The 13,987-nt window shown below is 43.6% G+C and overlaps 1 protein-coding gene across 1 annotated transcript in view; it reads right to left on the reverse strand.

Annotated features, from left to right (window-relative positions):
• tsnare1 (T-SNARE Domain Containing 1) overlaps positions 1-13,987 on the reverse strand; it is a 997,034-nt gene that overhangs the window by 111,673 nt on the left and 871,374 nt on the right. The gene's annotated exons all lie outside the window — the stretch shown is intronic.

The raw sequence follows: 13,987 nt of genomic DNA on the forward strand, positions 1-13,987 counted from the left end.
CCTAAACTGATTTCAAAATTAAAGTCATACTTTATCATTGCAATGAAAATCTCACGCAGTTGCTTCACGTTCAGTTCCTGGACGACTTCACTTTCGGTCCATTCGCTACTGCATTCGGTTTTGATTGTTATCCTTTCCTCTTCCAATTGCATCAGCTCTTTATCTATCAGTTCTTGGTCATGGGATGCCAAAACCTCTTCAACATCATCTTCGTCAACTTCCACAAGCCAAACTCACTTTGTCCTTATTTCGTTCACCACGATCGAAATGCTTAATTATGTCTAGTTTTAAGCTAAGTGTAACACCCTTACGAGCTCTTTTAGGCTCTTCTGATACCTTAGAACTCACCTTGCAAACGACTGCTCACAGGCACGTATTTAAGCAATGCCGGCAAGATTACCATTCCGAATCCGTGGGGAGAGCGGCTGCTCGGGGTGCGCGCTGTTTTTTTGCGCGTTGCCTTTTTTCGTAACTGTGAAAACACCTTCTGTTAGCGAAAACAGGTAACTAATGTAGGTCTTTCGTAACAGTGAGGTTTCGTAAAGCGAATGTTCGAAAAGCGGGGGACACCTGTATTTCATTTGCTACTTTTTTGCCCATTCTCCTAATCTGTCTAAGTCCTTCTGCAGCTTTTCAGTTTCCTCAACACTACTTCCCCCTCCGCCAATCTTCTTATCATCTGCAAACCTGGCAACAATGCCATTATTTAAATCATTGATATACAGTGTAAAAACATACCGTCCCAACACCGACCGCTGCAGAACACCACTAGTCACTGGCAGCCAACCAGAAAATGATCTTTTTATTCCTACTCTCTGCCTCCTACCAATCAGCCAATGCTCTAACCATGCTAGTAACTTTCTTGTAATACCATAGGCTCTTAACTTGGTAAACAGCCTCATGAGTGGCACCTTATGAAAGACCTTCTAAAAATCCAGGAACACAACATCCACCAATTCTCAATTTATTTTAACTTTAGAACTTTACTATTCAGAGGATTGTTTATAACTACCATCAGGGTCTTTTTAACCTTGCAGTTTCTTAACTCTATCGACAAGGACTCTACATCTTCCGATCCTATATTACCTCTTTGTCAGGAGCCGATTTATTTATTTTTTTACCAACAGAGCCATTCCACCAGTTTTGCTTACCTGCCTGTCCTTTCCTTGGGTGTTAATTTCCCAACCATGATCTTTCAGTCACAACTCAGCAATGCCCACAACTTCATACCTGCCAAACTCTAAATGCGCTGCAAAATCACCTACCTTATTCTGTATATTACATGCTTTTCAATCACCCTCTCTTGTCCTGTATTCATCATCATTTTCAATTTTGAACCCATGTTACACTTCAACTCATGACACTGAGTGAAATACTGCCCTGTCATCTACCTGTAATTCCTCACAGTACCACCGCACACTGTATCTAGGAGGATAAATAGAATTGACATGGATAGGCTTTTTCCATTGAGAGTGGAGGAGATTCAAACAAAAGGACACGAGTTGAGAGTTAAAGGGCAAAAGTTTAGGGGTAACATGAGGGGGAACTTTTTTACTCAGAGAGTGGTAGTTGTGTGGAACGAACTTCCAGCAGAAGTGGTTGAGGCAGGTTCGATGTTGTCGTTTAAGGTTAAATTGGACAGCTATGTGGACAGGAAAGGAATGGAGGGTTATGGGCTGAGTGCAGGGTGGTGTGACTAGGTGAGAGTAAGAGTTTGGCACAGACTAGAAGGACCGAGATGGCCTGTTTCCGTGCTGTAATTGTTATATGGTTATATATGGTTATCTACTTGCCCTATCCTCAGCCCTATTACTCTGATTCCCATCCCCTTGGTAGGTTAGCTTAAACCCTCCTCAACAGCTCTAGCAAACCTACTTGCAAAGATATTGGTCCTCCTCATATTCAGGAGTAACCCGTCTATCCAAGACATCCCTGACCCTACCCATGGGAGGCAATTTACCATCTGTGCGCCTATTTCCCATCCACAGAATCTCCTGTCTGCTGCTTTAACTATGGAATCCTTATCCCTACTGCGCTCCTTTTCCATCACTCCTCTTTTGAGTGCCACAGACCTGACTGCTGTGGCTTTCCTCTGCTAACTCACCCACTGTAGCTCCTTAAGGTTGTTACAGCCATGGGTGGTAATGGAGATAAGTTCCTGTAGGTTTTAGCAAATAAAAATGGTAGAGGTATTTTATCTTTAAGAAAACTGTAGCAGAGTATTATTTGTAATCCAAACACTGAACACAAAGCAAAGTAATTATGTTATCATGCTAGAATACAGGCCCTCAGTCTGTATTCTATACACAGTGCTGTTTGTTTCCAAAGCTGTCCTGCTATCTACACACTGATTATTGCTTGCCACTTACATCAAGAACTGAAGGCTGGTTCCTGTTTATGACAAGAAACTGAACAAATCATACCGATTGTCAGCTTAACTTATTCAAAAACAACTCTTTGATCTCTAGATATTTTAGCTACAATGTTAGAGAAGTGTGTTTGGCAATAAAAGGCCCCATGGTTCTGGAAAGTAAATATCCATTACATTAACGAGGCACATTGCCCAGCAAGCCAGCTATTTCACACCAGCCTAATCACAGGGTAATTTACAAAGACAAATTTACCTACTAACCTGTACATATTTGGACTGTGGGAGGAAACCAAAGCACCCAGAGGAAACCCACAGAGTCACGACGAGAAAGTACAAACTCCTAACAATGGTGCCATGTTTTCTTTCACAGAGTCACAGAGCTATACAACAGAGGGACAAGCCCTTAGGTGTTAAAGTTGCCTGACTGAGCTAGTTCCATATGCCTCCATTTGATCCACTTAAACCTATATGATCCATGTAGCTGTCCAAATGCATTTTAAGTTTTATGTCCCTTTCCTCTCCCACAAACTTACACCTTCTAGTTTTGTCTCCTTTACCCCAGAAATAACATTATCCTGCCCTTCACAATTTTATAAATCTTTTAAAGGCCACCCCTCATTCGTCGATACTCCAGAGAAAATAGTCCTAGATTAGATTAGATTATGAAGACACTCAGTCCTCGTTTATTGTCATTTAGTAATGCATGCATTAAGAAATGATACAATGTTCCTCCAGTATGATATCACAGAAACACAAGACAGACCAAGACTAAAACAGACAAAAAACGCATAATTATAACATATAGTTACAACAGTGCAAAGCAATACCGTAATTTGATAAAGAGCAGACCATGGGCACGGTTAAAAAAAAAGTTTCAAAGTCCCGATAGCCCCATCATCTCACGCAGACAGTAGAAGGAAGAAACTCTCCCTGCCATGAACCTCCAGCGCCGCAAACTTGCCGATGCAGCACCCTGGAAGCACCCAACCACAGCCGACTCTGAGTCCATCCGAAAACTTCGAGCCTCTGACCAGCCCTCCGACACCGAGCACCGAGCACCATCTCTGCCGAGCGCTTCGACCCTAGCCCCGAACGCCAAGCAACAGGCAAAGCCGAGGATTCGGGGCCTTCCCCTCCGGAGATCCTGAATCGCACAGTGAAACAGGCATTTCAGAAGTTTCACCAGATGTTCCTCCGTGCTTCTCACATCCGTCTCCACCAAATCAGGATTGTGCACGGCATCCTACTTGACAAATAACAGATATTCATCACTGGAGTGGCCGCTGCGCGCTGCGTCGCACCGTCATCTTCTCTTCTCTCTTAGTCTATGCAGTTTCTCCTTTTATCTAAGCCCTCCAGACATTGATTTCCTCATATATCCCAGTGGATACCAGCTCCACATTTCCTCCTTACTCAGCACCTTTACCCCAAGAATGAATCGAGTGAACCTGGTCTGAGCTTGTTCCAAAGGAAGTAAAATAGACCAAAATTACTCATACTTCTCTTCGTGTTTTTAGGAAGTTCATTGCACCCTGGTGTATCTGACAATAAGATATTCTGAATCTTAAGTGTGGATTTACCCTGTGCTATTGTAGCAAGGCTTCCCTACTTTTATAATCCATCCCCCTTGCGATAAAAGTCAATATTTGTGGAATTACTGATCATTTCAGAATTGGAATCACTTTATTCCTAGTATATGAAACATACCAGATTTGATTGTGGTTTGATGCCAAGCATAAAGCACAGGACATATATACACAATAGCAACTAACAATTTACAAGACAGTAATGCAAGCAGCCCTGAGCAATCAACAATTAGCAGATGGTCACATGCCCAGTCGTCAATAATCAAACTTAACTAAATGTGAACATATGAGCAGACTCAATACTTATCAACAGAACAAGAAAGACCATTTAACAGATGTTATGGAGGGACAGGTAGGGTATTACATCAGAGTGAGTTTTGTTGAGAAGCTGGATAGCTACAGGAAAGAAGCTTCAAAGATAATGTGTAGTCCTGGTGGTGATGGACTTGTAGCATCTCCCCAATGGCAATTTGGTGAAAAGGTGACTGCTAGGGTGGGTAGAGTCAGCAGTAATCTTTCCAGCTCTTTCCTTCGCTCCGGTGAAGAAGTCGTCCTTTAATGTTGGTAACTGACAACCAATGATCTTCTCGGCTGAGTGGACCACTCACTGCAACAGGGACTTGGAGAGGGAGGAGGTGGGAGGAAACCAAACAGTGGTCACAACACTGTCAATGATGGCCGAGTAAAAATTCATCACATGGCTTACTTGCATTCCACTTTGTCTATACTTGCTAAGTTTCTGTGCTTCACATACTAAGATGCTAAGATATCTCTATAAGACAGTGTTCTGAAGCTCTTGCTTTTTTTTATTCCTCCTGCCAATGTGCACAACCTTACAATTCTCCTCATTGTGCTCTGTTTGGTATTTTTTCCCCATTCTCTGAGCCAATCTATAGCCCCTGAAAGACCGTTTGTATCATCATCATCATCATTACTGTCTGTCCTATCAACCCTTGATTCATTAGCAAATATGCCTACATCTAAGGCAAACATTTAAGTTGTAAACAACTCTGCTGCCAACAATAAACACAGTGGCATTCTATTATATACTGTCGATACTGAACTCGTATAATCCTTTGTGAAGCCTTATTGATTGCCTCTTGGAAATTCAAATCCACCTCATTAAATGGTTTCCCTTCAGTGACACTACATGTTACATCCTCAAAGAACAAAAAAAGTCAAAAAATTTCACTCAGACGTCAAAGTCAAAGTCAAAAAATTTCCCTTTCATGATATTATGTTGAACATGGAACAACATAGAACACATAACAGTACAACAAGGAACAGGGCCTTCAGCTCACCGTGTTGGTGCTGACCATGATACTAAATTAAACTGCACATCTGTCTGCACATGGTCTATAGCTTTCCTCTGTTATTTTCCTGTAACCTTTTCTGTAACCTATGTTCATTAACTCTGCCCTGATTCTTCAGCCATTAACTGTATTAGCTAATTAACCAACCAGCTCATCTTCAGGGTAAAGGCACTTGAGGGAACTCATGCTCTAATCGGCTGTAATCAATGTTCACTCTAAGGTGTGCACACACATCTTTTTCTGCTAGTGTACAAAGGAATTTAAACTGCGCACAAAATGTTGTCACCCTCTACCTCGTTGGCATGTTAAATATGTTCCACAATCGTACACAATCACCTTTCCTTTTTTGATTCCTGAAGTGGACGATGTTGACAATGTGGAGTTTGTGATGATTTGCCTGCAGATTTTAGAACTGGTTTATTTATACTGTTTTTATTGAAGAAATTATTGATTCACTATGTTGAATTCCACACAAGCAAAGGGCATGAAGTGCAAAAGATCTGTACATTCATATAAAGTGAAATGGCTTGATGAAATAGAAAATGCTACACCAAAAGCTCATGAGGTTTCGAACATGCAGCAACAAGAAATATTTATGTACAGTACAGAAACTAGCGTTAACTACATGTATTGTCACAATGCAAAAGTTACTGGAGAATTTGCAAGTGGAAAGAAGTGCAGTGATATTTGGAAACCTGACTTTTTAAAGCATCATTTAGCAAGCAAATCAAATACGGACGGTGTGCAAAAACACTTGCGAGAAAATTCTTCATTGCCTGCTACATATTTCTTGTGAGAGTGCAGGTGAATGAAGTGAAAATGAACAAACCCAGAGGAGATCAAAGTTCTTACTGACAGTGTTTTGCTAGCTGTTAAAATGAATATCTCTGTCTATAAAATTCAGTGTGTACACATTCAGTGTGCCTGTGCCACGTGCTCACGAGCGCATGAATAGCATGACCAGGCATACTGGTGCGTGGCTGAGAGACTGGTGTAAGGGGCAGGGCTTTGGGTTCCTGGATCATTGTGGCATCTTCTGGGGAGGTACGACCTGTACAAAAAGGATGGGTTACACCTGAACTCAAAGGGGTCCAATATCCTAGCAGGCAGGTTTAATAGAGCTGTTAGGGAGGGTTTAAAGTAATCTGGCAGGGGGATGGGAACCAGAGTGATAGGGCTGAGGAAGGGGAAAACAGAAATAAATCAAAGATAGTGTGCAACAGAGATGATAGAAAGGACAGGCAGGAGATGAGGCATAATCACAGACAGTGGGCTGACTTACAGGGCAATAGTGGGGTGGTGCAGTTAAAACACAAAACAACAAATACTGGACTGTAAATGTTATATCTGAATGCACGCAGCATAAGAAATAAAATGAATGATCTTGAAATTCAACTACAGATTGGCAAGTATGACGTTGTGGCCATCTCTGAAACTTGGCTAAAGGATGGCTGCCATTGGGAGTAGAATGTCCAAGGATATACCGTGTATCAGAAAGTAAGGTTAGTAGGAAAAAGGGGTGGTGTGGCCCTGTGTATAAGAAATAATATTAAATCATTAGAAAAGAATGACATAGGATTGGAAGGTATAGAGTCGCTATGGGTTGAGTTAAGAAATGGCAAGTGTAAAAGGACTCTGATGGCAGTTGTATACAGGTCTCCAAAAAGCAGCCAGGATGTGGATTACAAATTACAGTAGGAGATATAAAAAGCGTGTCAGAAGGGCAATGTCATGATAATCGTTGGGTTTTTAACGTGAAAGCAGATTGGGAAAACCAGGCTAGTACTGGACCTCAAAAGAGAGAATTTGTAGAATGTCTAAGGGATGGCTTTTTAGAACAGCTTGTTGTTGAGCCCACTAGGGGATCGGTTGTTTTGGACTGGGCATTGTGCAATGATCCAGAGGTGATAAGAGAGCTTAAGGTTAAGGAACCCTTAGGGAATAGTGATCACAATATGATCCTGTTTGCTTTGAAATTTGGGAAGGAGAAACCAAATTTCAATGTGTCGGTATTTCAGTGGAATAAAGGAAATTACAATGGCATGAGAGGGGAACGGGCCAAGGTTGACGGGAAAGGGACACCAGCAGGAAGGACAGCAGAGCAGCAATGGCTGGAGTTCGTGCGAAAAATGAGGGAAGTGCAAATAAGTGCAAATACTTTATACTTATTTTATACTTTATTGTCACCAAACAATTGGTACCAGAACATACAATCATCACAGCGATATTTGATTCTGCACTTCCCACTCCCTGGATTACAAATATTAAATATTAAAAATAGTTAAAATTAGTAAATATTAAAAACTTAAATTATAAATCATAAATAGAAAATAGAAAAATGGAAAGTAAGGTAGTGCAAAAAAAAACGAGAGGCAGGTCCGGATATTTGGAGGGTATGGCCCAGATCCGGGTCAGGATCCGTTCAGCAGTCTTATCACAGTTGGAAAGAAGCTGTTCCCAAATCTGGCCGTTCGAGTCTTCAAGCGCCTGAACCTTCTCCCGGAGGGAAGAGGGACGAAAAGTGTGTTGGCTGGGTAGGTCGTGTCCTTGATTATCCTGGCAGCACTGCTCCAACAGCGTGCGGTGTAAAGTGAGTCCACGGATGCAAGATTGGTTTGTGTGATGTGCTGCGCCGTGTTCACGATCTTCTGCAGCTTCTGTCATTCTTGGACAGGACAACTTCCATAGCAGGTTGTGATGCACCCTAGAAGAATGCTTTCTATGGTGCATCTATAAAAATTAGTGAGATTTTTAGGGGACAGGCCAAATTTCTTTAGTTTTCTCAGGAAGTAAAGGCGCTGGTGGGCCTTCTTGGCAGTGAACTCTGCTTGGTTGGACCAAGTCAGGTCATTTGTGATATTGATCCCGAGGAACTTTAAGCTTTTGACCTGTTCCACTTGTGCACCACTGATGTAAATGGGATTGTGCAGTCCACTACTCCTTCTGAAGTCAACAGCCAATTTATTCATCTTGCTGACATTGAGGGATAGGTTATTGTCTTTGCACCATGCCACCAGGTTTTTAATTTCCTCTCTGTACTCCAACTTATCATCACCCGAGATATGGCCTACAATTGTTGTGTCATCAGCAAACTTATATATTCAGCTTGATGGAAACTTGGCTACACAATCAAGGGTGTACAGTGAGTACTGCAGGGGGCTGAGTACACAGCCTTGTGGGGCACCGGTGCATAAAGTGATTGTAGAGGAGAGCTTGTCCCCTATTTTTACACCCTGAGTCCTGTCTGTGAGGAAGTTGAAGATCCAGCTGCAGATCTGAGTGCTAAGGCCCAGGTTCCAGAGCTTAGGAATCGTTTATTTGGAATTATGGTATTAAAGGCAGAGCTGTAGTCAATGAAAAGGAGCCTTACGTATGCATCTTTATTGTCCAGGTGTTCTAAGGAGGAATGTAGGGCCAGAGAGATGGCATCTGCCATTGACCTGTTGCTCCGGTAGGTGAATTGCAAAGCGTCGAGGTTGACCGGTAGGCTGTGGTTGATGTGTGCAATAACCAATCTCTCGAAGCACTTCATAGCAATTGATGTCAGAGCCACAGGTTGATAGTCATTCAGACATGCCACCTTGCTCTTCTCCGGCACTGGGGTTATTGTTGCCTTCTTAAAACATGAGGGGATCTTAGACTGAAGCAAGGAGCAGTTGAAGGTGTCAGCAAACACTCCAGCTAGCTCGCTTGCACAGGCCTGGAGAACCCATCCTGGGACCCCATCTGGGCCCGTTGTCTTCCTTGGATTTATCTTCAGGAAGGCCCTTCTAACATCCTCCTTGGTGATGATGAATCTCGGTGCCACCAGGTCCAGTTCATCCGGAGGGAGCGGGACGCTCCTCTTCTGTTCAAATCTTGCATGGAATACGTTAAGTTCATCAGGAAGAGAAGCGCCACAGTTATTGATATTCCCAGCCTTTTCTTTGTACCCAGTGATCTCATTTAGACCCTGCCATAGTCTACTGGCATCCCTTTGGTTAGCCTGGGCTTCCAACTTGGCTCGATATTGTCTCTTGGCGTCCTTAATGGCTTTCTGGAGTTCACGCCTGGATTCCGTGCAGCGACTGGTATCCCCGGACCTAAAAGACGTAGCTCTAGCCTTTAAAAGGGACTTGACTTCATAATTCATTCAAGGTTTCCAGTTATGGAATACCTGGATCGTCTTGCAAGACACACAGTCCTCCGTGCATTTCCAAATAAAGTCCGTCACAGCTGAGGCATACTCATCGAGGTTAGCTGCCGAGTCCTTGAATACTAACCAGTCCACCGATTCAAAGCAGTCACGGAGGACCTCATCCGTTTCCTCCGTCCAACGCGACACTACTTTTGACACCGTGATCTCCCGCCTCAGTTTCCGTTTGTAAGCAGGAGGAGGAGTACGGCCTGATGGTCTGATTTTCCGAAGTGAGGTCGTGGGACGGAACGGTAGGCATCCTTGACTGCTGTGTAGCAGTGGTCAAGTATATTCGGACCTCTAGTGGGGCAGGAGACATGTTGGTATAACTTTGGCAGCACCTTTCTGAGGTTGGCCTGGTTAAAGTCCCCAGCTGTAATGAGCAAAGCCTCCAGATACCTGGTCTCAAGTTCACTGATGTTGGCATACAGTATGTTCAGAGCACACTCCACGTCCACCTGGGGGGGAATGTAGACCACTGTCATTATGACCGAGGTGAATTCCCGTGGCAGATAGTAGGGACGACACTTCACCGACAGGCGTTCCTGGTCCGGGCTGCAGGAGCTTGTCAGTGCCACTGTGTCCGAGCACCACGCAGTGCTGATCAGTAGGCAGACACCACCTCCCCTCGTCTTGCCCGAAGACGCCGTGCAGTCCATCCGATGGATCAAAAATCCCTCCGGTCGGATGGCACAGTCGGGGGTGGCAGGGGAGAGCCAGGTCTCGGTGAAACAGAATACACAGCAGTTCTGCATCTCCCTGCAGTAGGTGAGTCTCCCTTTAAGATCATCCACCTTGTTCTCTATGGCTTGCACATTAGCTAGTAGGATGGTGGGCATAGGGACCCCGAAGCCCCTCAGCTTCAATCTGACCAGCAGCCCAGCTCTTTTCCCACGCTTCCTCAGTAAATAGTGAATCTTTCCAGGTTTCCATCGATGCAGTGTGTTGTTGTCAGCTCTTTGAGGTAGGTGGACTCGTCCTGCGGGAATCTATCAGCGGGTCGCGTCGTCGTGCGCTCCAGGTCGGGCCGAGTAACGAGGGAGGCTTCGCTGCCACTTCCAGCTGCGGGGGGCTCGGGCTGTCGATTGGGTCAGGCCCCGAAGCCGACACTTAATCCTGGATGGCTGGGCTCCTTGCTGAGATAAGTCCTTAAGCCAAGTCACAGTTGCAGAGGCCTCCGCTCCAGTCAAGCCTCGGGCTTGATTTCCTAGGTCAGCGGCGGAGGCCTCACTTCCGGCAGCTGTGGATGGCCACCAACAGGGCTTTATGGTGATCGCTCTGGAGAAGCATCTGGGTGCAGGTGCGGTCCGTAATTTAAGAAGCAGTTCTGGCGCGGTGGTCTCCAGCTGGGTCAGTAGCTTCGCCAGGGTGTTGTTGATCTTGATCTTGCTAGATTGGAGGTTTAGAAGGGTTTCTTGGGTATAGGATAGTGGAGAGGGCAGTTTGCTCGGGAGAGCACGCGCAAAATCGCCAGAAACCGGCGCCATCTTTAACGGAAATATTACAAATATTCCATATAAGAAGAAATTTTCGAATGGAAGAATGACACTATTGTGGCTGACAAGTGATGTTAGACCCAAAGTAAAAACGAAAGAGAGGGCATACAAGGAAGCCAGAGCTAGTGGGAATACAGAGGAATGGGAAGCTTTTAAAAACTTGCAGAAGAAAACTAAGAAGGTCATTAGGAATGAAAAGATGAATTATGAAAAAAAGCTGGTGACTAATATCAAAGAAGATACTAAAAGATTTTTTTAAGTATATAAAGGGTAAAAGAGCCGAGGGTAGATATAGGACCAATAGAAAATGACGCTGGAGATATTGTAATGAGAGACGCAGAGATGTCAGGGGAACTGAATGCGTATTTTGCATCAGTCTTCACAGTGGAAGACATCTGCAGTATACCAGACATTCAAGAGTGTCAGGGAGGTGAAGTATGTGCAGTGAAAATTACAACTGAGAAGGTGCTCAGGAAGCTTAATGGTCTGAGGGTGGATAAATCTCCTGAACCTGAAGGAATGCATCCTCAGGTTCTGAAGGAAGTAGCTGGAGAGATTGCAGAAGGCATTAACAATGATCTTTCAAGAATCGATAGATTCTGGCATTGTGTCGGATGACCAGAAAATTGCAAATGTTACTCCGCTATTTAAGAAGGGTGGGAGGCAGCAGAAAGAAAACTATAAACCAGTTAGCCTGACATCAGTGGTTGGGAAATTGTGGGAATCGATTGTTAGGGATGAAATTACGGAATACCTGGAGGCACATGACAAGATAAGCCAAAGCCAGCATGGTTTCCTGAAAGGAAAATCCTGCCTGACTAACTTACAGCAATGTTTTGAGGAAATTACAAGCAGGAGATGTAGTAGATGGATGTACTTGGATTTTCAGAAGGTGCTGCACATGAGGCTGCTTAGCAAGATAAGAGCCCATGGAATTACAGCGGAGTTACTAGCATGAGTGGCTGATCGGCAGAAAACTGTGAGTGGGAATAAAGGGATCCTATTCTGGCTGGCTCCCAGTTACCAGTGCAGTTCCACAGGGGTTCGGTGCTGGGACGCTGCTTTTTATAAAGTATGTCAATGATTTGGACTATGGGATTAACGCATTTGTGGCTAAATTTGCCAATGATACAAAGATAGGTGGAGCAGCGGGTAGTGTTGAGGAAACAGAGAGCCTGCAGAGAAACTTAGATAGTTCAGGGGAATAGGCAAAGATGTGGCAAATGAAATACAATGTGGGAAAGTGTATGGTCATACACTTTGGTGGAAGAAATAAATGGGCAGACTATTATTTAGATGGGGAGACAATTCAAAATGCAGAGGTGCAAAGGGACTTGGGAGTCCTTGTGCAAGATACCCTAAAGGTTAACCTCCGGTTGAGTCAGTGGTGAAGAAGGCGAATGCAATGTTGGCATTCATTTCTAGAGGTATAGAATATAAGAGCTGGGATGTGATGTTGTTGAGACTCTATACGGCACTCGTGAGACCACACTTGGAGTATTGTGTGCAGTTTTAGGCTCCTTATTTCAGACAGGATATACTGATATTGAAGAGGGTTCAGAGAAGATTCACAAAAATGATTCCAGGAATGAGGAACGTCCGGCAGCTCTTGGGCTATATTCCCTGGAGTTCAGGAGAACAAGGGGGGATCTTATAGAAACATTCCAAATGTTAAAAGGCCTCAACAGATTAGATATAGCAAAGTTATTTCCCATAGTAGGGGAGTCTAGGACAAGAGGGCACGACTTTGAGATTGAAGGACATCCATTTAAAACAAAGGTGCAGAGAAATTACTGTCAGAGGGGTGTAAATATGTGGAATTTGTTGCCACGAGTGGCTGTGGAGGCCAAGTCATTGGGTGCATTTAAGGCAGAGATAGATAGGTCCTTGATTAGCCAGGGCATCAAAGGGATGGGGAGAAGGCAGGGAAGTGGGGATGACTGGAAGAATTGGATCAGCCCATGATTGAATGGTGGAGCAGAATTGATGGGCTGAATGACCTACTTCTGCTCCTATACCTTATGGCCTTATGGTTTTATGTTATTGTCACTGGTCAAAAAATTGCACAGCACAAGGTTTTTGCGCACACTGGTCATTGTGCTATAATTGGTTGTAATTACATTTTGGGTGATGACAGATAATGCAGACTTTGACAGGCATTTGGGAAATGGAAATGAAAAACGAAACACCAAAATGTTCATTCCGCAGCTCCTGGGGCACCACAGTGTGAACTTCAGGAAGTGAACGTCATTTTATTTCTAGAACAAAATAACTAATATTTTTAACATTTATAAGCTGATTACGCATCTTGGACAATAACTTTCAATACTTAATGGTGATAACTCTTCTGCATGCCTAGAATGCTTGTCAATTTATAGCATTTGAGAAACAGATAAGATTTAGGCAATGATATTTGATATAGAATGCAATCCTAAACACCTGAAGCAGGAATAGACAAGTTGCAAAAACAGGAATCCAAGCTGAAAAGATGGACGAACACACTTCTGTGAGCAATAATACCCAGAAGGTCCAAATGACATTGCAGAGAAAGATTTCACAAACGCAGAATGATATTGTATCAATCTGGAAGATATGACAGTTGGAACAATAGAGAGCGCTAGCAGAAAATTGAAATCTGAGATCTCCCCTGAGTATGTGAGATAACCAGGTAAAGCTGTGACACAAATTTGAACTTTAGGGTTCATCATAGGAACACTTGGCTTTGTCTGACAAAGCTTGCATATTTTTCATTAAATTAGGAAATAGGCACAGATTTTCTGAGTGCTGGAGAAAAGTCATTAACCAGAATATTACCTGTACTTCTTTTCGCTGATGCTGCCTAATCTGCTCAGCGTTTCCAGCATTTTAATGCAGGAGCTAGGCTGAGATCATACTAACACTATGTAACCCTTTGTCCCGGCTCGTATGCAAACTTGGCTCGTTAGCTAACTCTGCTAACAGGCATGGTATTCACTGGTGAGAAGGCCACCTTTCATAAACAATATATGTCTAGGGTCGGTGTGATTTGCAGTTCAACCAAACAG

Source organism: Mobula birostris, chromosome 1 (assembly GCF_030028105.1).
Source record: "Mobula birostris isolate sMobBir1 chromosome 1, sMobBir1.hap1, whole genome shotgun sequence".
NCBI lineage: Eukaryota > Metazoa > Chordata > Chondrichthyes > Myliobatiformes > Myliobatidae > Mobula > Mobula birostris.